At 40.4% G+C, this 27,209-nt stretch overlaps 1 long non-coding RNA gene across 1 annotated transcript; it reads right to left on the bottom strand.

The window, feature by feature from the left end:
• LOC137163140 (uncharacterized) lies at nt 1–25,896 on the bottom strand. Its single transcript, XR_010922637.1, has 3 exons — nt 25,837–25,896; nt 13,877–14,019; nt 1–117 (listed from the first exon to the last, which is right to left on the bottom strand). It is a non-coding gene; the product is annotated as an uncharacterized lncRNA (long non-coding RNA).
• Between the last annotated feature and the right edge of the window lie 1,313 nt (nt 25,897–27,209).

The raw sequence follows: 27,209 nt of genomic DNA, 5'->3' as shown, positions 1-27,209 counted from the left end.
TTTCTGGTGGATGAGTTTCCTGCAATAAAGCTACTTGGCACTCTTTTGATCTAAGGTGTCTCAGGATTTTAATTCTTTTGGAAGGTTGATCAAGTCCCATCACATTCCAGGAGCACACTGTAAGAAAATTCATGGCAAAATTTGAAAAGATATATAACCTTATTCTAAAGACACATATATCCCTGTTGATATTGTAAAACCACATCTCTAGCATATGGTCTGTATTTATACATATTAGATAGTGGTTAAGAATTAATTTGTGCTTTCATTTGAGCCTTTAAGGGTCTCGAGTATACAAAAAGACCTACAGTTAAATATCATGTCTTCCAAAGTATATTTGTAACAGAAAACAAAAAAAATTAACAGATCTAAAACAAGCCAATGTGGGCACGTTCAGACCCCTGACGACTTCAGATCCATCCACTAACACCCCACCCCACCCCTGGATATTTTATAATAACATTCTAAACATCTCTAAATGCAAATATATTTTAAGTCAGATATTACCCTGTAAATAACATTGGGTATTTGAAGAACTGTATAATATACTTCTACGCAAGAAGGTTTGTGTGTGTGTGTATACATATGGATATGAACGTACATATACACAGACTCATCATATGTAATTGATTTTGTAAATCAAATATAAATGGGACACCATATGAAAAATAGAACAATACAAAAAAGTTTCATATTCATAGACTGTCAAATGCCCTGCACAAATTGAATAATTAGTGCTAGTGAAAGTTTAGGTTATAGTCTATTTTACATGTCAAGAGTATTGACTATTCTCAGAGACTTTTAGTTATCATAACACAATCCATCAGAGGCAGGGCTAGTGAAGAGATTCTGCCTAGCAGCATAAGTTGTGGTGATTAGTGCAGATAATACATCAGTCAGTAGATGGTGCTAAATTCCCCGTCTTAGAGTTAAACTGTTACTTTATGCATTGCAATGCTATACAAGTTATTGTTATTGCTCAGTTCCAAAGGAGATTAACCAAAGAAGTAAGCCTAGTTGGCTATGTGCTAGGAGTTGGAAGATTATATAAGTGACTATTACCACGTCTACACAGGAAAACACACTGATTTTTAAACTTGTGGAGGTTCATTTTTGGTCAAATCTGATCTCAGTCTTTGAAGGGTCTGCCAAGCTTCAGAGGGGGTTTTGCAAAATCTTGGGGAGTCCACTAAATCCAGAATGAAGATGGAGGGGTACTTCATGCTGTATCTCATGGTAGTCCCCCTCAGGATTTGCTTTATGCCATTGAATGCTGGCCTCTTTTTGTTAAGCTCAGCAAAGAAGTCAGGAAAAAGAGAATTTGCAGCCTTGGTATATAAGGGTTTCAGCTTTCCGGACAACATCCATTAACATTACTTTATCATTGAACTTCAACAGCTTGAAGATGATGGGTCTGGGTTTGTCATACTCTCACCTTCTAATATCAGGCTTTTGATGAGCCCTTTCTATATCCAATGGGGACTGCTGGGGTCCAGTTCAAGTATGTCATGGTGCAGCTTCCGAAGAAAGCAGATTATAGCCTTCTCCTCTGGACTCTCAGCAATGCCCAAGAGACATGGGTTGTTACTTCGAGATCTGTTTTCTAAGTCATCCTGTTCCCCTTCCAGTCTCGTCTAAGCTTTAAAGAGGCAGGTTCTTCTTTAATTTCACTGGTTTCAATGGCAGTCTTTTGTAGCTCATTTTCCAAATGAGCCATTTTGGATTTTACATCACATTAATCTTTAGTCAGGCTGTGAGGAATTCTTTCAGTGCCACAGTATCCTGGGCTAGGTTCTGCTATGGCTTTGTGGTCTCTCCTTTCATCTGCTCAGGTGATTCAGGCTTAGATTTTTTTCTTGTGTCACGTTTTTTCACCGGAATCCATATTCAGCAGTTTGAAGTTTATCCAGGGCATTAATTAATTTTTTTATGACAAACGTATTGCCAATTTGCTATGAAAGCCATTATTAGAGATGCACTGATACATGTGGAGGGAGGAGGGTGAGGACGAGGCAGCCATCTTTCTCATGGTTACCATGCAACCACCATGCCATTGATTTTTAAGCAGAACTTTTCAGCAGAATTCTGCTTAAAAATAAATGGCACAGTATGGTCCATAACTGTGAAAGCTTCTGTTAAGACAAAGCCAAGCTTCTTCAGAGAGTATAAACACAGCTTTCTTAACCTTTCCTAATTTAAACTCTTCGGCTGTATTGAGGGATCTGTGCTAGCATACATGGACCATTACCTCCAGCCCTTAAACCCTGTTTTAGAACCAGACGCAAAAGACCGGCAGAGAATAAGCTCTACAGGTTTTGGGGGAGTCCAGCTTTGAACCCAACAGTTTTGTTCCAAGATTCCTCCCAGCTGTGGCTTGCCATGCGTCTGTGGGCATTCATAAGAAGAGCCAAAATCTGATCCTATATTAGTAGTTGAATATGGTCTTATTTTCTGCAGCATTCTTTTTTATATTTTGGCTGAATTCTTTACCTGCGCATGCTCTGACATGGCTCTGGACGTGGATAGGAAATACCATAGATAGGTTCAGATTGTATCCCGTAGAAGACCTTATTTTCACAGATAATTTATCGATGATTGCTGGAATGGAGTGAGGGAGAATGCTCTCATCCCTTAAAATGGGAAACTTGCCTCTAAACCATTTTAGTGAATTTTCCAGAATCTCCCTCCAGGACAATTTCCTTTCTGAGTGTGACACTTTAGACCTTTTTAATGCAATTCCAAACACAAAATATAAAAAATTGCAATGAAAATGAGAGAAAAAAATCTTTGTCATCCAGACAATTAAAGTCAAACACTTTAGATTCTTTGGTGGCCTTATGAAAAACTTTCCTATGGTACTCACAAGCCTTACAGGGGTCGATCTACATGGCTACATGAGTTTATCTCCCCAGGCTGGGTCTCATGAGCTTTTCCCTCATAAAGTTGATTAAGACTGACTTTAGAAGATGTGGTTATATAAAATCCTTTGAACTTAAAATTCTTTTTTTATTTGACTATATATTATATATAAAACTCAACTAAGCCACATAATTTTATACATTATTAAAGATTCACAACAAGAGATTATTTATATTCTAAACAGACTAAATACTTTTCCTTTATAGAATCAGTCAATCGGTAATAATATGTAAAAACATTTTAAGCACAGCAGGCAATCAAAGATCTGATTGAATTAATTTTATCAGATTTTTAATTAAGTTGTTTCTAGATAAAATATAAATCAGATTGACATGTTGCTGTTTGAATTACAATTTGCAGGGAGGCTTTGATTACTAGAACCTTTAGCTATGGCTTAGCACAGTATATCAATATTGGATTTTCAGTGCATATATGGTCTAACTGTGAGACTTTACATTAATTTAAAGGTCTGTAGGGAAAAAATGTGAGGAGGGAAGTAGTTGGAAGGAGTCAGTGCTAGCCAAAGGGGTTGAATGAAATAAGTTATGTTAGCAGACAAAATGCACTAAAAAAGAGAGAGTACTGTAGGCTCATCAGTAAACGACGAAGAGAAATCTAATGATGACTCAAAAAATTACTAAGAATTGACTAAAATGACTCAAAACTTACTAAGAAAAACTCCTTCTTTAAAGATCTGTTTTTATCAAGGGAAAAAAAGAAGGAAGTCTGGAAAATTAGTAAACAAATTGATTGGACAAACAGTTATTTATACAGAGCAGGTGGGAGAACACTTGGAAAATGTGAAGACAGCCAGTGAATGACCTGCATCCTACAGTGTTAAGAGGAACTGGCTTGTGAAATTACCAGAAATCTGACAACTTGGGAAATAATTAAAACAAGGGAAGTACTGGGAGATTGGAGAGAAAAGCAAAACAGTACTGACCTTTTAAAAGGAGTGCTAGCCACACTTCTGAAAAGACTGTGGAATAGGATAACTACTTGATTTGTACTGTACACATTTCCAGAAACAAACTGAGTTTTAATAAATAATCTGAGTATTTCTGTCTTTTACTCTCCCACATCCTCAGGTGCCTGGGGTATCCACCACTTTCTGCTGGACTGTTCAAGCTTCTGAGTGTCTTGTGTTAAAAATTCCAATCCTTTGTTACTGAAAAAACTTGGTTCTGTACATATTAAACTGAATAGTGTATTGAATAAATAGGAAGTAAGCGCAAATGAAATAGAGGAGGGTGACTATGTAAAGAAATAGATAATGATCCTATTAAATAGCTTGTGGACTCAACCATACGGGAAACTGTGGCTCTTGGTATAATTTGCCAAATAGTTTTAAGCCAAGATTTTCAAGTCACTAATGATTTTGGCATCTCATCTTTTGATACACTCTAAAGGGGCCTATTTTCAAGTAATGGGGAGGGGTGAATTTCAAAATCACATAAATGACTTAAGACTGGACTACAAGTCCCATTGAAAGTCTGTGGGACCTGTGCGGAATTTCTGCTTCTTGGGCACAAACATTTTTGAAAATCCCACTGTGGGGGCTCAGCACTTTCTGAAAAAGCAGATGCTGGATATAGCAGAGAGTCTGGCCTGAAGTTTCAGTGTAAGTGCATGGGGTGAAATGTTGGCCTTCTTGAAGTCAGTGGGAGTTTTGCCTTTGACTACAATGGGATCAGGATAACACCCATGGTGATAATAAGCTACTTATTAAAACAAACACATCAACCTGTTTGCAAGTGTTATCTTGTGATGAACAAATATGTAGTTCTGCAGGGCACCAGTTTTCAACAAATATATTTTGTTTTATTTGAAGATTTCCAATTAATTTAGATTATATTGTCTTCTCATTTTCCCTGCAAAAAATCTTGGCCATAAAGGGCCAGTTTCTTCCCTGGTGCAACTCCTCACAAATGCCACTGAATCATACCAGGGATTAATTTGTCCTAAACTCTTTGACATGTCAAGGCACACTCGTGTAAATAAATCTTCAGCGGTTTCTTTTCTGACTCTTTTTTAATGTATACATATCCTGGTTTCCCCATTTATTTTAACTATGTGAAACAATGGGTATCATTTGTATGTTTGGATGACGGATATATTCAAAGTCTAGGATGGAATAATTAAATTGAAGAGTTTTAACACTTTATAATCTCAGCAGCACAACTTCAGCCCTAATAGTCTATAAACATGTTAGTCTCTATTTCTGTGCTTCTTCCTACATATCGTAACATAGTAATTATTGGTCAGTACAATATCCATGGCATTTTCCTCCACAAAAAACTCTGAATTCCCATGACACAGACTCATCTACAGTTGTTATTGGTATTGTAAAAGATTAGGCATAGCTTTTATGGAAATAAGTTGGCCATTATCTGCTTTGAAACTGCATATGAACTGTCTTTGTACATCTTTATATTGCCTAAGATGAGCAATGACATGTGATGTGATCACCAGAGAAATACCCATTAACATCTCATAGAACTATTAAATAAGCAGCACGGATAGCTATATAGTTATAGCATCCACTGCTGGTCTAAATTGGCAGAGCTCCACAGAAGACAATAGAGCACCACCATGTTACACCAGCAGAGAATTGGCCAATATCTGTGTCCTAGTCACAGCCAAAATGTTCTAAGCACAATTGAGACATAGACCTTCCCCAATTGATAGTATTTTCCAAGGGAAAGACTGTGATTGAGAGTGTCACATGGTGAGGGACAAAAGGGGTTGGTGGAGAAGTGGGTAGAAAAATAAAGGAACGTTCTTTTCCTCTCTCACCTCCTCTTCTTCAGAATGAAAATCTGGAACACTTTACAGTGTGAGTTGTCAACTCTGAGGTCACAAACTCCTTGGCGGGTCATGAACAGATTTCAGGAGCTGTAAACACCCTCCCTTTCTTTATGTAATTAATCTTTTGTGCTATTCCTTCTTGGAGATGAGCCCTGGAAAGCGGGAGCAGGGGCAGCAGGGAGCGTGATCTGAATTAACCCAACAGCAGCCTGTATTCCTTGCTCTGTGCCTCCTGCTGTTGCCCGCAGCAATCCATGTGCAGAACTCCCCCAGAGCCAGCAGCTGGAATTACACCTACACAATGGTGATATTACTGGTGGAGTTTGAGGTGGGCAGTGATCAGTGTTAAGGTGTGTGCCAGAGTTCTGCTTTATTCTGTGTCTGATTCCAACTGGCTGTGAAGAACAGGAGCTTTGCGGCTTCCTGCCCAGACTTTCTCTCTGGGAAGCTCAGACCTTAAAGGCACAATACCCAGTACCACAGGGCTTCACCCTATTAGCACCAATGACCAATTTAAACAAAAGACAGAAAATACTAAAGGTGGGGTGTGGGAGGCCACAGTTAAACACCAGGAGAGGGAGGTTACTTTGAGCGGTTGTGCAGGCTTCCTAAGGGTCTACTCTTTTTTCTTTTTCCTTTAATTATATGTTAGGATGGAGCTAAAGGTCTGTTTATTTGTTCTTTCCCAAGTGATGGTTGGAAAGGGGGGAGGTGAGTGAGGCCAGGGAAAACAGGAAGAGTTTGAGGGCAGAAAATGGAGAGAGAGGGAAATGGAGACGGAGGGAGGGGATGAGGAGGATGGTGTAAGCAGAGGCTATCAGAGCAGTGAGTTGTGTGGTGGGAGTGAAGCTGAGTAGTGGAACATCAGGAAAATTCCAGAGTCCAGATGTAAAAGTTCCATGAGCGGATCTCAGGAATTCAGAGTTAAAGGTTTTTTCCCCTGGCTCTGGCCGTTGAAATTGGTGGCAGCTGCTGCTGGATTCAGGCTGGATGATATATTAGACCACCCCACACAAGCCTACTGCATCTCAGAGCCATGATGAGCTTTGTGGTAGAAGGTCACGCAAAGGAGGGGAAGGGCAGCTGGGGGTGGTGCTCATTAGCAGCTCTTTCATGGACTAGAGGGAGCTAATCAAGAGGGTGGAAGTGCCCTGCCCTCTCCCTGATTTCCACTGCTACTGAAAGCTGGTGCCAATGCGTGCTTCTGATTAACATCCAAAGGAAAACTTGTTCGGCAGTTTTGACAACAGAGCTCTTTAATCATTACACCAAGATCCTGGCCTCTGCATTATTACAGGTAAATCCAGCCCTAATTCCACACCTGTGGAGGGCCTTTGTATGAAGATGCAGAACCAGTGCAGTATGACTGGAGGCAGGGCTCTCATCTGTACAGATGATGGGAGTGGAAGGTGTAGGCTGGACCATGGCTGGGACATATGCCACTGCATGGAATCTCCTATCTTCCAACCACATGGGAAGGGAGTATTATGAAAAGGGCCCACAATGGTTACTTCAGCCAGTGGCCTGGAGTAGTCGCCATGAAGCAGCTCGGCAGCTGCTCCAGGGCCCATCTCCCCACCTGTATAATGCATGAGTCTGGCAACTTGGGCTTCAAGCAGAGGGCGCTAAATACAAATTTGTAACTCGGGATGTCAATTGATCATGGTTAACTCAAGCGATTAACTCAAAACAAAGTAACTTGATTAAAAAAATTAATTGTGATTAATCACAGTTTTAATCGCACTGTTAAACAGTCATAGAATACCAAATCAAATGTATTACGAGTAATTTTGGATGTTTTTCTACATTTTCAAATATATTGATTTTAATTACAACACAAAATACAACGTGAATAGTGCTCACTTTGTATTATTATATTTATTACAAATATTTGCACTGTAAAAAAGAAATAGTATTTTTCAATTCACCTCATGCAAGTACTGTAGTGCAATCATTTTATCGTGAAACTGCACCTTTCAAACATACAAAAAAAAATTCATAACTGCACTCATAAATAAAACAATGTAAAACTTTAGAGCCTACAAGTCCACTCAGTCCTACTTCTTGTTCAGCCAATTGCTAAGACAAACAAGTTTGTTTACATTTACGGGAGATAATGCTGCCTGCTTCTTGTTTACAATGTCACCTGAAAGTGAGAACAGATGTTCTTATGGCACTTTTGTAGCCAGCGTTGCAAGGTATTTCTGTGCCAGATGTGCTAAACATTCGTATGTCCCTTCATGCTTCGACCACCATTCCAGAGGACATGCTTTCATGCTAATGATGGGTTCTGCTCAATAACAATCCAAAGCAGTGCGGATTGACTCTCATTCATTTTCATCATCTGAGTCAGATGCCACCAGTAGGAGGTTGGTTTTCTTTTTTGGTGTTTCAGGTTCTGTAGTTTCTGCATCGGACTGTTGCTCTTTTAAGACTTTGGACAGCATGTTCCACACCTTGTCCCTCTCAGATTTTGGAAGGCACTTCAAATTCTTAAACCTTGGGTCGAGTGCTGCAGCTATCTTTAGAAATCTCACATTGGTACATTCTTTGCTTTTTGTCAAAACTGCAGTAAAAATGTTCTTAAATCAAACAACATGTGCTGGGTCATTGTCTGAGGCTGCCATAACACAAAATATATGGTAGAATGTGAGTAAAACCATAAATCAGGAGACATACAATTCTCTCTTAAGGAGTTCAGTCACAAATTTAATTAATGCATTATTTTTTTAATGAGCATTGTCAGTATGGAAGCATGTCTTTGGTGGTCAAAGCATGAAGGTGTGTACGAATATTTAGCATATCTGGCACATAAATACCTTGCAATGCGGGCTACAAAAGTGCCATGTGAATGTTCTCACTTTCAGATGACATCGTAAATAAGAAGTTGGAAGCACTGTCTCCCATAAATGCAAACAAACTTGTTAGTCTTAGCGATTGGCTGAAGAAGAAATAGGATCGAGTGGACTTGTAGGCTCTAAAGTTTTACATTGCTTTATTTTTAGTGCAGTTATGTAAAAACAATTCTACATGTGCAAGTTGCACTTTCATGATAAATAGATTGCACTACAGTACTTGTATGAGGTGAATTGAAAAATACTTTCTTTTGTCTTTTTTACAGTGCAAATATTTGTAATAAAAATAATAATATAAAGTGAGCACTGTACACTTTGTATTGTGTTGTAATTAAAATCAATATATTTGAAAATGTAGAAAATATTTATATATGATTGTTTAACAGTTCAATTAAAATTGCGATTAATCATGATTATTTTTTTAATCTCGAGATTTATCATAATTCATTTTTTTAATCGTTTGACACCCCTATTTGCAGCACATCTGAACAGGGATTGCAAAGCTTTCTAAATATAGTTACATGTTTAACTCCAAGACACTTATTTCAATTACTTGTTATAAAAAAAAATTGCCGTGGGTTGAAATATCTTTTTTGTCCAAGGAGGCACCAAGCATCACTTAATAATTTAGGTGTTCTGGGTGAACACTGACATTATAACACAGCTCATGAATGCCAGAACTTCCAGCTTCTCCTGTCCCAGAGGAATACCAATGTGGTTTGTTCTCTTGGAATTCAGGTGACTGCAAATGTCAGCACTGCAACTGAGATGAGACAACAAACAATATGCTTTAGTTTGGCTTAAGGCTGAAAGGAATTCCAGTTTTTAAAAGTTTCCTATTCATGAATGCACATTATTAAAGATATACATATGCACACATAGAAGGGAAAATAGACCACAAAGGGTTAAAAACAAGAGTGTAGTATTCTCTATCTCTTCAGCCTGGAGCACAACCAACATTTCTGGTCACCCGGAACACCAGATGTTCCCAAGAAGAAGAAGAAGGAAAAAAAAAGTTATGAAATTGACAAAGATCAGGATACTCTCCAATGTACTGAACTGCTGCCAAACTACTCTGTTTATTAATGTGCTGTTAGAATAGACCCATATAATGCACAATAAACAGATAGTGAAAAACTCGAGGTTAGATAAGTTTTGTTTATGGTTTGGGGGTTTTTTAAGAAGAAAGAAGACGTGCATCTTAAAAAAAATCAGTTCAAGGGAAGAAATTTGTACTTAGGTTAAAAGGGAAATTGAATGAAACAAGCAATTTTCAAAAACATCTGGCTGCTGTTTTTGTACTAGATTACCACTCAATATCCAGGTATCATAAAGTTTTAAAGAACATATGACCCTGTTCTTCCAATGAACCCTAGGGAGGTGAACCGCTGGGCCCGCATGGCATTCAAAAAGGTATTGGAAGCAAGGTACAGAAGTGTATGTCCACCTTTGAAGTCAATGAGAATATTCACGTGCTTAAGTACCTTGTTGAATTGGGCCCTGTATCTTATCATAATATATGTAAAGTTAGCAAATATGGAAAGTCAAATAATGTATTAACCCACACTTCATTTTCTCCTATCTGGAAAATTTTGTTAGCAAGGTTTTGGTTTGACATGTCCTACCCTTCGCAAGAAACTTTTACATTTCCAATTTAAAATTTTCAACTTTCAATGAAGCTTTTAAATAATTTACATTAAATGTGGCCTGTAAAAGTAAAATATGGACTTGTGCTCTTTGTTGCTTCTTTAAGATGTACATAGAAGGCCTGAAAGATTTTTGTCCAAAACATATTTTTCCTATGTTTTGCTCTCCCCCCTCCAATTACAAATTCAGGTCTTACCTAAACCCCAAATCCAATTTTAAAAAATAATCCCTTTGTAGATCACCTTTCAGAACTAAATTCTGGCCTGTCCTCACAGTTTACACGAGGAGACTAGCGAGCTAAAGGGGAGCTTCTACCACCAATATAGCACTAACACAGGACCCAGTTGAAACTGTCACGCTAGTGCGTCCTTGGTGTTAGGGGAAGCTGGCTGATTTATCCAGCAAAATTCTGGGTAGGACTCCACTGCAATTAGCCTGGGCAATTGCTTGGGTGTTGCCCCAACCTCCACCCTGTCCACACACAACAGTCTTTTATCCAAGTTAAGTGATGCTTTCAATCCAGGCAAGGGTTGGGGGTGTGGGTTAGAACCTGGCTTCTGCTTTCACTCAGGCTAGTAAGCCACCCACTTTGCAGTGAGGGCACAGGTTAAATCACCTTCCTACAATTCCCCCTATGTGCCCAGAAATACAAACAAGTTCTCCCACAATTCACTGGGAAAGTATCATAGAATGGCTCAGCTGACTGCAGCACAAAGGACTATGAGATATGCCCCCAGAAGTTCTAGTGACACACACAGAAGAATGCAGCATCAGTGAGGATGCAATAATTCAAGCGTTGCTTGGCAGTGTAGCTTCTCAAACTCAGATTAGGGCAACTCGGGTGCTCAGACCACAGTGCCAATCACCTGGGCTTACTCCGCAGTGAAGATATACCCAGCCCCCATGGCCCAAGGTGGCATGATCAATGTCCTGCATGCACCTCCCCCATTTTTTCTAACATCGGGCAGCTGGCCTAGGGTGGGAGATAATGCATACTGCACCTTCCTCAGAGGAGATAAAGAATACTATATATTGCATTCCCATTCCTGCCTTCACCCATTATTTCCTCCACCCTATCTTCCTAAGGCAACCTTCCTCCATCTTCCTTCATAGGCAGAATGTCTCAGACAACCTAAACCTCTGCAAACCCACTTAAGTGCTTTGATAGCACAGTAATGGCTTTGGTATAAGAACTTAAGTAGCATAAAATTAACATTCCAGAGAGGACTTTATTTATTTTACAGTGTGCTTTGAAGATCAAAGAAACCCTAGGCCAAATGCCGAATTCAGTGGGAATAAGGGTTACAGGGTCTGGCCCAATTTGAACCCATATTAATCTTCCAGATGAATGTTAATAAATAATGTTAAAGAGAATGTTGTTCTTCCTCTTGGAAGCAATAGAGGGAGACTTTTCCCCAAAAAGCCTCCACGGCAGGATGTTGATTGTTAACACAGATTAAATAAACAAACAAACTAATGTGAAAAGATAAGAGGACAGACTGGATCCCAAGGACTGGAGTTCCCTAATGCAAACCATTGAGTGTTAACTACAGAACAAGTGATGATTCCCTTATGCTCCTAGTAACTGCCTCTTTAGCCCCCCTGCTAAGAATCTGACAAGTATTTAAAGGCTTCTTGCCTTCTTGCCCAACTCCGTCATTACATTAAGAAAAGCAATTCAGTTACAGCTTACGCTTGCAAAACAGCGTCATTTTTATCCTCTCTCTTCTCTTGCTTCAAACTTTCAAAAACAAATTTCATTCTCTGTCTCACCTGAAAGTAGAATTATATTTTGAAAGTTTGAGAATGAAATAAATATTTTTCTCATTGTAAAAAACTATCACCATGCTAATTTTCACCAAGAGAACCAAAAGAAACAAACCTTGAAACTTGCCATGCAAGTGATGCTCTCTCAGTTGTAATATAAAGATATGCCTATTATTTTGTGAAGGTAAATCCAGGCACACACACTGTTTTAGATGGTAAGCTCTTTGGGGCAAGGTCCATCTTTTTATTCTGTGTTTGTACAATACCTAGCACAGTGTAGTCATAATCCAAGAGCTGGGCTTTTGTGCACTCAGGTAATAACAGGATGAATGTTCTTTATTAAGAGAGCTCTGTTTTGTTTTCTAACAGCTCCTGCATTAGGTAACCACCTGAAGTGCTTGTGTTCTCAGATTATACTATGGTGGCCTCATATCCGTTCTCCGATGCTTAGCAAATATAAATATATGCCTCTATAGTTTTTTCTTTTGTTCCTTTAAACAGCACTACCATTATTGCAATCCTGCAGTCTTTCATTCCTGATCACCTTCTCTTCACTGTTGTCACATTCAAAAGACTGCTTTTCTATTTGTATTTGCACTAGTGTATTTGCAAAAGGCTCTGATAGATGATTGGAGCCTTTCATCTCTGACAGTCTTTGTGGATTCTTTTTGGCTTTGTGAAACTATTTCCTCTTTAAAGAATGTTCTTCTTTGGTGTCTCTGAATGACCCTGAATGGAAGATAGGGTGTACACATTAAGGGTTGTTATCAAGAGGATGGTGATCAATTTTTCTCCATATCCACTTGTCCATGTAGGACAAAAAGTAATAGGCTTAGGCTGTTGCAAGGGAAATTTAGGTTAGATATTAGGAAAAACTTTCTAACTATAAGGGGAGTTAAAATCCGGAATAGGCTTCCAAGGCAGGTTGTGCGGTCCCATCATTAGAAGCTTTGGAAGGACAAACACAGGTCAGGGTTGGTCTAGGTTTACTTGGTCCTGCTACAGGCCAGGGGGCTGGATTTGATAATTTCTCGAGGTCCCTTCCAGCCCTACAGTTCTATGATTCTATGATATATGTCTTCTGTTCTGCCTCTTCTCTGTCATGCTTCCAGTGCATCTCAAGAGTTCTCCATTTTTCCATTGTCTATATTTTCCATTTGAGACTGTCTGTATTTACAACCTTCTTGAGACTTGATTTGTGGGGACTACCAACTGATGTCCCTTACACACAGTGTTTTTCATTCTCAGGATCTGTGACTCTGCCACTTCCAAAGCTGATCCAATGGCCAAAAAGAAGTCCAACTTAAAACTCTAGATTACTAAAGAAGTTCTCTGAAACTTGTCTGGTAACTATGTTGCCCAATTTGCATTTTGATTTCACAATCCAAGTCAACAAATTCACACAAGTGCTGACTGGCATAATCTGGCCTAAAAATGACCATTTTCTTGTCTTGTTTGGCTGAAGATAAATGCTTTATATATTACATTCTTTTGGGGAGAGAAGTGATCAGTCAGAACTAAGAGCTTCTTCCAGGCATTTTTTCTCTGCCGGGTGTTTTGTTGGGCAGAGAATAATAAATGTCTTTTTACTTCCTTAACCACAAAGGGCTAGATTTTCTAAAGAGCTGGGTGGTGAATACCTTTGCAAATCTCCCCTTATTTACATGCCTATAGAGGAGCAGAGCTCTTTTGATCTGGCCCCAATTACGGGTACTGAGTAGAGCTTCTCAGAAAAATTCCAAGAAAACATTTTTTGTTAGAATTTGCTGATTTATCAAAATTAAACCATTCCACAGTGACTGTGCCATTTCAACACAGGTCCAATGGAACCCCGCCTGCCTGGCAGTTTTTAAAACCTGCCTGGTTTCCAGCCAACTCACCTGCCCTGCTGCTCGGCAGGCCATCTGTTGGACTGTCTAAGAATCAGGGACCTCAGGACTTCCAGGGCTGCAGCCTCAGGGTTCCTGAGTCTGTAGTGCCGGTACAAACCCCAGACAGAACTGCACTGGAGTTGTGACTCTACCTTTAAGGGAGACATTAAAAATGTTTGTTTTAATTCTGAATCAGAATTAAACCTGTTTTTGAAATATCAAAATCCATTTGAAATAGAATGACATTGTGCTGCTCAGCTCTAGAGCCAAGCACTTGAAAATCAGGCCCTGAACTCTTTGTAAAAGCTAGTCTGTACGGCAATAGAAATGCAACCTATTTGGACTTCCAGTTTCAAATGCAGCCAGCACATTTCTGAATCTGCTTGTTCACTTCTGTCATCGCTGAGCTGGTGCATATAATGCTGGAAATATAGGTCATACAAATGCCATCTAGCCTTTTAAAACCCTTTTTATCACTATTTTCCTAGTTGTGTCTTTCTATTGTTTTCTTTCAAACTTCTATCTCAGTTACTGATGCTTTTTCTCTTTACGTCTCGGTACCTTTGTTACTGCAGATTTAATTCCAATGTTATTGTTTCTAATAGCATTAAACAGGGATTTTCAAAGCCACCTATTATGGGAATTTGGCATCCAGTTCCCTTACTCTAAGATACTTGCATTGCCCCCCTCACGGTAGTATCTGAGTTCCCCACAGTCTTTAGTGTATTTATCCTCACAATACCCCTGTGAGGTAGGGCACTGCTATCAACCCCTTCTTACAGATGGGGAACTGAGGCACAGGGAAATTAAATATGTCTTGCCTGAGGTCACACAGGAAGTCTGTAGCAGACCAAAAAAATTGAACCCAGGTCTCTGGCTAGCACCTTAACCCTTGCACCATCCTTCCTCTCTTTTCTACAAACTGTTTCCCCCAAACTTCTTTTGCCCTCAACCACAGATGGCTCTGCCACTCCATTTCTCCACACCTACACTGAGCATGAGAATGGTGCTGTATGAATGCAGAACTGAAGTGCCGCTAAGTACTAGATTTCTTCTGCATCTTTTTTTCTTTCCTTCATTCTAACCTCTTTTCTCTTTCCTTCTGTTTTGTCTTTCCTTTGTTCAGAATGAGTTCAGCTCACTCACCATCAGTTGTGGTGCTGTGGGTGTAGGTCTGGGTTTACACCCATAAAGGAATCAAGTGAATGCTTTTTTAACAGACCTTTACCATTCTGCTCCTCATTCTAAAAGCTCATACATGGACAAATCTCCATCCAGATTTCCCATTTTAATTTGTTTGCTGTATTCAGCCACAGTTCAAACATCTTTCTGAGGGATACATGTCAAAGATGCCATGTACCATATTGCAGAGCTTCTATATGTGTTCCTTCTGCTTTCTCTCAGTCTCCTCTGCTCTTTTTTAGGACTTTTACTTTACTCAATTTGATGATATCCATTCTTGGCTTGGCAAATACCCTGTCCTGCCTCCATTCTGTTTTCCATTCAATAATACTTCATTGGCCTAACTTGTTATACAAATGTTGCCAAAGTATTTAAAAAAAAACAAGCCCCTCAGGTATCTGTCTGAAGTACCTCTTTGCACTCTGACTGATGTAAGCCACTTTCTTACATCTCACCAGCCTTTGCAGATGTCTGTTTATTGACACATATTCTCTCCTGGCTGGCTGTTTGCAGAGTTTGAGCTCTCTCCACTTTTCCATCTGCTGCAATGCTTCATCTAAGATCCATGATTTCAGAATCTGCTGCCCTATTTTAGTGATGATGGCATCTTTTGCCACATTAGTGAACATACATTTCATCTCCAGCCACAACTCTTTTGGCAACTTTCTCCCCCTTACTGTGCAGCAATATATCAAGATGTGTGAGCGTCCACTTTTTGCCTCTATGGCAAGGTCTGGCATATACATCAGTGTATGCTGTGATCACATTAGGAATTTGAGACAAAACTTCAAATTTCAAAAAGTAACTGGTAATTTGCATTAATAGCAATATCAGCACCTGACAAAGTATTTTGCAACAAAGAAGTCTGTTTTCTTTCTTTAGTGTATAACAAGACACGTTTTCAATAATGGTGAAAAAGTATTTAAAATAATTTATGTAGCATCATCAGCAAAGCCTCATGAACGTTATATAATTACATGGTCATTGGTCAATGCACTTCACTCACAAACTTATCTATGGGGACATATTCTACATATATATCAATACAGCCACTTCTGGGGTGGAATGCAGCAGCCATTTATAATGGTACCAGCAAAACACCACAACAGTTTAGGGACAGGTGATGCAGAAGACACTTTATCTAGTTGAAGCAATGGTGGAATATAGCTACAATAGGCAGAATGTAATTGATCCATATTGAAATTTGACTAAAACACAAAAGCAAATCAATGCCCCAATCTTATGAAAAGTGTAATGAGATTATTTAATAAGCACTAGCGATCAGGATCTGTTTTGGATCAGGATCATATTCGCCCCTTTTCTTCCGATGGGGATAGGTTAATTTCCTACTTAGAAACACTACTTCCTGCAGCATATGGTCTCCCCCATCCAAATACTGGCCAGACCCAACCCTGCTTTATTGGTGAAATGAGATCACAGCCCAAGGTAGTCTGAAAGTGATGGATGCATGGAAATGTTTTACATGTACACCTTAAAAAGTCTAATTGGCAAGAGAGCTGGTAATCATTTACCTCAAATGAAACAAATGTCCTCAACATAGGTCAGGCCTGTGGAAGCTCCTTGCACAAGAGGAAGGGACTGTGAGTTCCCTAGCATATGCCCGCCACTATTTATTATTCTTTTTTTTTTTCCAATAGATGTCTGAGAAAATCTTATTTGGCATCTCTAAAAGGCATCCGAAAGTAAATAACTTAACTTAATACTTGTTCCTTTACTTACAGGACACCTAGAATATGAGCCATATTTGCATAAAGTATCAAGTATGATTAAATGACTGATACATTACTGCCTCTAGGCACAGGGGAAACTGCCTCTGGAAAACATTAGGCTCTTTCTCTCTTATATTGTAACTGGACAGAAATCAGAATAATTTAAACAGGAGGCAAATAAGTCCTGAGATGCACTCGAATAATCAGTTGAGAATGGAGTTCTGGGGAACCTGGATTAATAATTCTGAAGCACTTTTAAAATGATCTCTGTATTCTATAACCTCAGTTTTCCTTTTTTAATCCCCTGTTCCTCATCAGTGAGCTTGGCTCTGTTACTCACAGTGAAACTTGATGATGAGATGGAAATATCATTCCCTGCAGTAAAGCCCTGCCAATTCATCCCTGACTTCAGCCGGGTGTTTTTACAGAATATTATGTTGGCCAGTCCAATCCTTCTTACTTATATGGGTCAACCATGCTTTGTGCTCAGGGCACTATTTTATATAGTGTGTAAATGTCATAGAAAAATGCAACCTCAGAGTGCGGTTACTAAAAACAAATTCATAACTTGTATTGTGTTTGAATGGACAAAGAGTGACTGTTAGCTCACACTGAGCTGCTCTCATCTTTCCTGCTATAAGGAATGTTTTCCAACCTTGTTTCATTTATTTAATCATGTTTTCTAACCCAGGGAATTTCTAGGGTGCTCAGTCCAGAACCAGTGGATTTCAAGAAACTAGTCAAAATAGCCTCAATATAACCTCCCGATCCTTTTTTGCAGTACTCCTTCCTAAGCAGTCATTTCCCATTTTGTATATGTGCAATTGATTGTTCCTTCCTAAGGAGAGCACTTTGCATTTGTCCTTATTGAATTTCATCCTATTTACTTCAGTTCATTTCTCCCGCTTATCTAGATCATTTTGAATTTTAATCCTATCCTCCAAAGCATTTGCAACCCCTTGCAACTTTGTAAGTCTACTCTCTATGCCATTATCTAAATCATTTATGAAGATATTGAACAGAACTGGACCTAGGATTGACCCCTGCAGGATCCCACTTGATATGCCCTTCCAGCTGGACTGTGACCCACTGATAACTACTCTCTGGGAATGGTTTTTCCAACCAGTTATGCACCCACATTATAGTAGCTCTATCTAGGTTATATTTCTTTAGTTTGTTTCTGAGAAGGTCATGCAAGACAGTATCAAAAGCCTTACTAAGGTCAAGATATACCACATCTACTGCTTCCCCTCTGTCAACAAGCCTTGTGACCCTGTCAAAGAAAGCTATTAAGTTAGTTTGATATGATTTGTTCTTGACAAATCCATGTTGACTGCTACTTATCACCTTATTATCTTCTAGGTGTTTGCAAATTGATTGCTTGATTACTTGCTCCATTATCTTTCCTACTACTGAAGTTAAAATGACTGGTCTATAATTCCCTGAGTTGTCCTTATTCCCCTTGTATAGATTTGCACTACATTTGCCCTCTTCCTGTCTTCTGGGATCTCTCCTGTCTTCCATGAGCTTTCTAAGATAATCACTAATGGCTCAGATATCTCTTCAGTCAGCTCCTTGAATATTCTACGATGTATTTAATCAGACCCTGCTGACTTAAAACATCTACTTATCTAAATAATTTTTAACTTGTTCTTTCCCTATTTTAGCCTCAAATCCTACCTCATTTTCACTGGCATTCACTATATTAGACATCTAATTGCTACTAACTCTTTCGTTGAAAACTAAAACAAAAAAATCATTTAGCATATCTACTATTTCCACATTTTCTGTTATTGTCTTTCCCTCCTCATTGAGTAATGTATCTACCTTGTCCTTCCTCTTACTTTTAATGTATTTATATAATGTTTTCTTGTTACCCTTTATGTCTCTAGTTTATTTAATCTCATTTTCTGCCATGGTCTTTCTAATTTTGTCCCTATGTTCTTGTGTTGTTTTTTTTTTTAATATTCATCCTTTGTAATTTGTCCTAGTTTCCACTTTTTTAGGACTTTTTTTTTGAGTTTCATATCATTGAAGATCTCGTAGTTAAACCAGGATGGTCTCTTGCCATACTTTCTATCTTTCCTACGCAGTGGGACAGATTGCTCTTGTGCCCTTAATAATGTGTCTTTGAAAATCTGCCAATTCTCTCAGACTGTTTTTCCCCTTAGATTTGCTTCCCATAGGAACAAGCTGGCATTTGTGTTAAGGATAAGAAATCCTTTTCCTCTCATGCACACCATGGGCTAGTTTATACAAGACTGCCTGCACTAGAGAATAGGGGAGTAAAGAGTCAACTCCATCCCCTCTCCACCAATCACTTCGGCACACTGGGTAGAGAAGTGAAGCCTTGGCCCTCTTCATCCCATGTATCCCCACCCATTAGGGTGATTTGTGCCACTCAGGGCACTAGGAGGTAGCTATCTCTGGAGCCTATGGACTGTGACAGTGTCTGGTGTTAGGTATGGTTTCAGGTGGGAAAGCTTCTTGTGCCCCCCCACGGCCTGCACACCCACATTTGGGTCAGACACAATCTGCCCTGAAAGTGTTCAGTGGCATATTGCAGTTTAAATGTGAATATGGTCAGCAGCGATAATTTTCTGAGGGCCAGATTGTATCTAATTGAACATGACCCTGCTGGGGATTAGGAGCTGTGCAGATTCCATGTCTCTTGTGTGACCCACATGGCAGCCCTGGGTGCTTGGGAAAGGGTAGGGGTGTGCACAAGAAGCCCCCAGTGGGAGCAACTGGGAAAAGACGAGGAAGGTAAATGGAATTGTGACTCCGCCCACTGAACATACTAGCCAGCAGAGTTGGCTAGGTACATGGAGGAAATATACTGCACCAGTCCCTCCCTCCACTCCCCACAGTGCAATAGGGAAGCCCTGGGAGAAACCAGCGGTGGTGAGGCACAATGCCTCTGGCGCTCACCTAGACAATACACCTACACATGCTCCTGACTGTCAGCAGTTTTCATGTGACTGCCCTTTTTAAGTCTGTCCCGTTAAGGGCGGTGGGGCCTAGGGATCAGCCCACCCCCAGCACGTGGCATGCCCCTTTATGATTTTGGAGCTCTGATGTTTGCAAGGCCCTAGGAGCTAGGAAGCATTGATAAAGAAGTGGTTTTGGAAATAAGTAGTGTTTGGGAGGACATCATGTTACTGTTTCTTTAAGGGCCTTGCAGAGTGGGTGGGGAAATATTCCCAGTTGAGAGAAGCTTTGGGAATGGGATCAGCATATATGCTGTCCCCTGCCTCACAGCAGGGAGCTACCAGTCGGAGAGGGTCTGCTTGATGAGTTCTCTGAGACTGAGGACTAATGAAGGAAGAGGCCAGACGAAAAAGAAGCGGTTGAAGGCCTACAGCTGGCCTGAATTACAATCCCAGTTCCAGGAGGAGTCCTGGGGGAGTCCTGTTTTAAGGAGGGAGAGAGACTGTCTGCCTGAAGTATAATCCAGCTCCCGCCAAAGAGCCTGAGAGTGGCATTGAGGAAGCCCCTCATTAACTGGAGAAGCTGCATGAGGAGACAAGTCCAGAGTGAGAGCAGTGGAAACTGCTAGCCTGTGAGAGATGCTGACAAAAGGCAGGAGCTGCCCAGGGAAGCAAAGAGGGGTTGTCCAGAGTAGCTGTCTAATGCAAGGTCCCTAGCTGAAACCTAGTGATGAGGCTGAGCCTGGGTTCTCCTATCCCTCCCCCAGCAAGGGGATGGGAAGCACAAGTAAAGAAGCAAAGATAGATGAGTCCCATCTGCGGGGCTGAGGGCTAAAGACCATTAGACTCTGGTTTTTCTGATTTGGACTTCCTTGTTAACCCTAGAAGGTGGCTGGACTGAGAGGTGACCTGGCCAGAGGGCTAGGCCATGGAAGCTGCAGATTGTTGAGAAACCAGGAGGATGGACAAGGGGGTGCAAGAGTGGAGGAACTCCAGCAATACCGCATGCTGGGACAAGAGGGTGCTCTGGTGGTGAGTGTGCCCTGTAACAATGCACTCAGTGCAATCTAGCTAAATATTTATGGACCGCTTCCTCTTACACATGATATCTAGAAACTAAACTCGTCTGCAGCTGAAATTTGTTATAGACAAACAGAGAGAGACACTCAGGAGCACTTCCAAGGAATGAAATATTTCTATGAATGTATGAACAGAAGTTGGTGAACAATTCCAGAAATACAGAATGTGGTGTCCTTCACAAAGTGCACTCATTAGCATCTTTATACACAATGACTATTGGCATAGCCTCTGTCAGTTGCTTCAGTAATATTAGCATTAGAAGATGAGGCACATTTGCAGTCATTTGTATTACAGCCAAGTACACGCCACAATGCTGAGACCTCCCTGATCCTTGAGTTTCTGAAATGTTTTGTTTGGGTTTTTTTTTTTTTTTTTTTTTTTGAACCTCATTCCCAGTACTGCCACTTTTTTCCCTCACCATTTGGACCCCATTAGTTGATTTAAGATTGGAAATGTTTGATTAACTTGGGAAGTTTCATGAGACAGAACTCTTGGCTAGAAGAGCTGTAACCACAAAGTTGGTTAAAGGGTGATAGAAAGAAAATAGGATTGAGCCCTTAGGGAGATCTCAGGTCCAACTAAGCTGAGTTGGGCAAAGGATTCAACGGGCGGGCAAGAGTGGCAGGACATCATATAACATCTCTCTGATCCTGTAGGTTGGCAGGGAGATGGTTTGGCCTATAGTACAAGTTAGAGCAGCCTCAGGGCCACCTGCAAGCCAAGGATCAAGAAAGTGCAGTAGTGCCTTGGCCATGGCTCCTTTCCCTGACCACATCTATGTTGGGGCATCTGGGAAGGGATACCTAGTGATACCCCTACAGAAGGGAACTGTTGGGTACCTGGCTAAGCCAGCTTCTTTATGGACTTGTGCCTATGGAGAAGAGGCCACAACAAAGGTCAGGATTTGGCCCATTGTGCCTATATGTAAGTAGGACTATAATGGGTCTGAGATGCAAATAATAAAAGACAGAGGGAGTTGTTTGAAGTGAGGAAAAGGAAAACTAGGACACGTTATAACAAAATACTCTCCTACACACACAAAAATTCACACCAGCTACAGCAAAGGGCGAATTGTCAGTCTTTACAGGTACAGCTGCCATTCAGGTAAATGAGCACCCGTGTTCATATCCAAGGTCAGAATTTGGGCCCTAGAATCTAAAGACATCCAGGCTGTCTACATAGAGAGTTTTATGAAAATCCCTCACTGTTCCTGGGTGTATAACTGTGGAAATAATAGTGTGTATTAGCCAGATGAGCATTTTTAGCATCGAGTTGTTTAATCCCATTCTGAGCAAGTGCAGACAACATGGTGGCAAAAACACCAGTGGCTGGTCTATGCTAGCACTTCCACAATTGCTAAACCCACTGGAGTCGCACCAGTTCCAGGAAATCATCTCTGTAGACAAGACACAGTGTGATGGGGCTTAACCCCATCACCTGCAAGGCTAGAGAATGCACCCAGTTAGTCATGCTCCGCACCTGGGAAGGTGAGAAGTTAATTGGCTCTTAGCCAGAGGGGTCACAGCTAAACCACAGTAAGTAGACTGAAGGAACTCAATTGAGGAAGAGAGATTGCCCAGGAAACAGTTCTCTCTGGCAGAGAGGAGCCCAGAGCTACGGTTTAACAGGAGGATAAAGCATAGGGCATGCTACAGGGAGTGGGTAGGCTATTACAGGGGAAGCCCTGAGTTAGGGTTTTTAAGCAGAAAGAGAAGCTCTGGAGCTGAAGATCCTGGCAACATTGTGCCTGGACATAAGGAAGCGCTTCAAATGTTACTGTGCCCCAAGGATTAGTGTGTCCAACCACACACTCGAAGTTAATCCCATTTTCCTAGCCCAGTCGGATATGAAACAGTGATACCATTAATAAAAAGCAGAAGTAAGGGGTAGTGTTTAGAACAATGGTCTCAGGGTAACAACAACCCTAGGTGTGCGCCCCCTGAAAAGAATTAGCAATGTTGGTCACTTTATGTCACTGGTTTGCTCCACCCCAATTTTAAAATAACCATCCTGTTTACTTGAGTAGACAAAAGAGGAGGTTGAGAGATTCTGCTTTATTTCTTCCAGATGTAACTCAGTCTTGTCCACCATCGTCCATGTCAGGGCACAGGGCCAGTGGGAGGATTTGGAGAAAGGCATGTTTCTTTGGGATATACCCCAAATTTAACAGACAAATTGCATATCAAAAGTGGGTGGGGAAGTGATCTTTAGGTCACTTCCCTCCCCATCCCTCAGGCTCCAGCTGCAGAAATGGAGCCCAGCAGTTTGTTCCTTGCCATCATAGTGACCAATTTACGCTTTCAAGGCAAAAAGTTAGACTGTACCCACGCCCTCTGCCCTGAGAAAGAGTCAATGTGTAGCTGCGCTGTCCCAAGAGCCACAGTTCATTCCCTACTTCTGTTCCTGCTCCAGGAAGTAAGTAACCTACCATCACCCTTAGACAGCAACAGAACACCTCCCTTTGCACACCAGCTCAGTTCTGCTTGGCAACAAGTTGTAGGGGCAGGGTAAAGGCTCTGCCTATTCCCCACCCAAGCCCACTTATGCCTTGCCTGCTTGCATGCTTCAGTCCTAAAGTGAGTTGTGACTACCAATGTGAGCAGCTCACACAGGAGAGTCGGGGGGTTGTGATGGAGTGTATAGCTCCCACACTGCAACAGCCACTAATTGGTTAATGGACAGAGCAGCTACTTTCCCTCCTGCAGCTAATTATTTGACCAGCAATAGTTGGAATAAAAATCTGCAGCTCAGACATGGAGGGGCAGTTGCCAGGGACTCTACATTGGCTACGAACTGGGAGGAAGCAGTGCCAGCAGCTGGACCCTCCCATGACAAAGCACTGGCACAAGCTGTTCTTTGAAAGTAGCATGCAGGCAGATGAAGGTAGGAAGTGGCCCAGGGAAGCAGCAATGAATCTGAGGGAGCAGGCCTGAGATACTTAATACAGGGTCCCTGGGCTGGAACCTAGAGGAGTTCCCCTGTCTGCCTTCAAGGAAGGGGATGTAAAGCTCTCATAATGCAAAGGGCTAAGGACTACTGAACCCAGGGTGAGGATGAAAACCTGGCATAAACTTATCGAACTGGTTATTTGTTGACCACTTGTTGACCTGGCAGGAGGGCTGAGTTGTAAAATGGGGCAAACCACTGCAGGCTTGGACTGGATGTTGACAGGGGATGCCAGAGTTGGACAGGGCACTACACCGCACCTAGCCATGAGGGTGTACCCCTCTACAGGAGCCTTAAGCTCCTTTTCTCCCTTGTGCCGTTGCATTGCACAAGTAATACTCTTCCCTCTTCTTATAAGGGAAGGGACTAGCCATCTTAAAATAAATACAGCTAAGATTCTCCTTTAAACGTCCAGTTCACGCAGTTACAGGGGCTTTCAAGCACAGGCTTCTAGCGCCCAAAAGGCCAGTTCTCTTGGGGCTGCCCAAACATAGTACAACACTGAATGGAAAAATAACCGATCAAATCGCCAGAAACATGCATTTTACTTCAGATACCTACATGTCAGAATGGAGCCAATGAACATACAATGTGAATTATGATAAGTAATAGGATTGCAACAAAAAAAAATCATTTAGATAGTGGAAAGCAGATACACAACCAACTCAGAAAGAATGCATTGTAATGCTGACTGAGACAGTGTCCTGTAATATACAGATTGCAAAGTAAGGAAGAAAAGTTTGAAAATACTTTAAATCTGTTTATAATACTAGTCAAAACCTGAAGAATGAGTCCTGAATTTACTCCTTTCCCTCTTCCTTTGCTTTTATTTCCACTCCTTGTACATTCTCTCATTTTTCTTTCCCCATAAAAAAGCTAGTCCTTGATAATTTGACATATTAAAAAGTTGCTATAAACATTTTTAAATACTGTTATTTATTAAAACTTCCAATGTTCATAGGTAAACAGTAATATAAAATGACTGTTAGCTGAAACTGGTGTACAGCATATCTGAACTGAAAACTAATAAATGTTCCTCTGCATAAAAGATTTTATCATCCAACAATATTTTCCCAAGATCTCTGTATTTACTCATCCAGATGTAATTCACCACGCTCATACTCAAATTACTATTGTTTATGAAGTATATTCCTGAAAGATATCTTATGCTGATCCTTAACAATTTGTCATATTACTGCAATGAACTCAGAACCAGACCCTTGGCCCTGTTTCTGGCTGCACTGTGGTGCAATCTGGAGGTTCCTCTGGCATAGGGAAATTTTCCAGGTGGCGTAAAGATGGCATAACCAGCTCTATATCAGCTGCTTTCCCCATATCACACTTCAGGGTGCAGGACCAGAGAATGCTGGGAGCCAGCTGATCCTGTCTGGCATTATGACTCCTTATTATAAAGCAGAATAAGTCAGAGCAGCCTTGTGTTTGCCCAAACTTAAGCCCACTGGCTAGTTTAGTCCCTGATCGGCCCCACAACTGGGAGATATAGAAAAGCCATCCGTTTCCCCTACCCCAACCTCCAGATGCATTGAACTGGATCATGCCCAGAATTTGGATATTGATCTGTTTTTAGATAGACAAACTCCAGAACATAAACCATTATGGCGGAAAGGGCATAAAATAAAGGAGTTGAATTGAACGGTCTAAGGAAAACTCTGTAACTCCCTATTATAGGACAGGCTTCTATATGTCTGTCTAGCTAGGTATTTATACTGTTCCCATCAGCATGATATCTGTGAATCTCAGTAATATAGGAACACCTGAGTATTTGCTGCCATCATAACAAGATGCAAATCGAAAATTCTCAGGGAAAAAATTCCTTTAATTTGGGCCGCAACATTTTTAGAACAAACAGGTGATTTTCAGACTCTACAGGGAAATGTAATTTTCCTCAGGCTTCAAAATATTTAATCAGCTATTATTGAATGACAGTCACATTATGAATGAACAGTGACAGTTTAGGGGAGATCCTTTACTGCAAGGACTCTCTGGTATGGGGCCCCTATGAGCAGAATGCTTTAGTTTTGAACAAAATACTCAGCATGAAGAGATACAGTAAAGAGCAATTCCTTTGACATGTAAATACCTGGGAAATATGCCTTTGGTGATGGGCAGACCGGTGTTATGACGTGGGCATAGGGAAGATTCCATCAGCAACCAGAGAAACTAATCTGAACCTGTAATCAGGAAAGTAACCCAGATGTCTTATTCACTTAGAAACCAAGGTAGCCATGACTCAAAGGTTTCCTATGCATCTTTTTCTCCCTATTGCAGAGTAGAAACAGTTCAACCTCTTGAGATGAAAGAGAATGAGTGAGGACCTTGCCATCACTAGATGTTAAGCCAAACTTCCCATCATTGCTACCTTTGGTTCAGCTCCCTCAGTGACAGAGGCACACTTCCAATCCACTTATTTGTGTATTATATACACCAGTACTAAACACATACCAACCTAACAAACATTTAAGGAATGAAATTTCCAGGGAACCATTTATATTATGCAAAATAATTCTGAACAGCTGTGTTAATTCTAAGAAAGTCTCCCCTGCTCCATGGAAGTAAAGATTACTCAGAGCATTACACAATTTAGAAGAATGAAATATGTTTAAAAATATCACTCCCACACATCAGCAATATTTCATGCCTGGCATCCAATTTCCCAGAATTTATACAGAATTCACCTAGCCCTTCCATGGTAAGTCAATCTCTGATCTCCACAGGGTATAGAATCAGTCTTTTTGTAAATAAAGAGATCTAGTTCTCATCCCCTATTAACTGATGGACTTTATTAAGAATGCAGCACAGAGAATTGTGTTTATTTATTTATTTTTGCCTTGATATCAAAGGAACTGCATCCTAGTCCAGCAAAGCACTTAAACACATGCTTTACTCTAAGCCTGTGAGTAGTTGCACTGACTTCAGTGGGATTACTTACGTAGTTCAATTTAAACATATCTTTAAGTACTTTGCAGAATCAAGTCCTAACTGCTGACCATGAGCTACTACTTGGTGACGATGGTGACCCATGTCAATGGGAGTCTTTCATCCATGACATCAAGCCCATATTTCTCAGGGCAAATTCTGGTTTAACTTAACAACCTATTTTTCTGGTAAATGAAAGATTTCAATAACCATCCAAATAATATTTTTAATAAAAATGAAAATGTCAGGTTTTTGAGAATTTTTAAAGGCTATTTTTCAACAACAAGAAAACTAGTTTGAAAATGTTTTACTAGCTCTGTAAGGGAAAGCACTCAATGAGGGAACAATCCTGCATAAATAGAAGAAAAGAGAAAATTGAAGCTCATAAGTCTGTATCCATTTCTAACTTCTATTTAAACAAAGTACGGTACATATAATATAGCAGTTCAGAATATCAATGTGACAATTTCTATTCTCTCTTAAATAAAAGTAATAGTTATTCCAAATGATGTAATTTATAATTTAATTTCAAATTTT

The sequence above is a fragment of the Emydura macquarii genome, unplaced genomic scaffold, assembly GCF_026122565.2.
Source record: "Emydura macquarii macquarii isolate MOO-44397 ecotype Brisbane River unplaced genomic scaffold, CSIRO-AGI_Emac_v2 contig_2473, whole genome shotgun sequence".
NCBI lineage: Eukaryota > Metazoa > Chordata > Testudines > Chelidae > Emydura > Emydura macquarii.
This window is presented reverse-complemented; position numbering and strand designations above follow the sequence as displayed.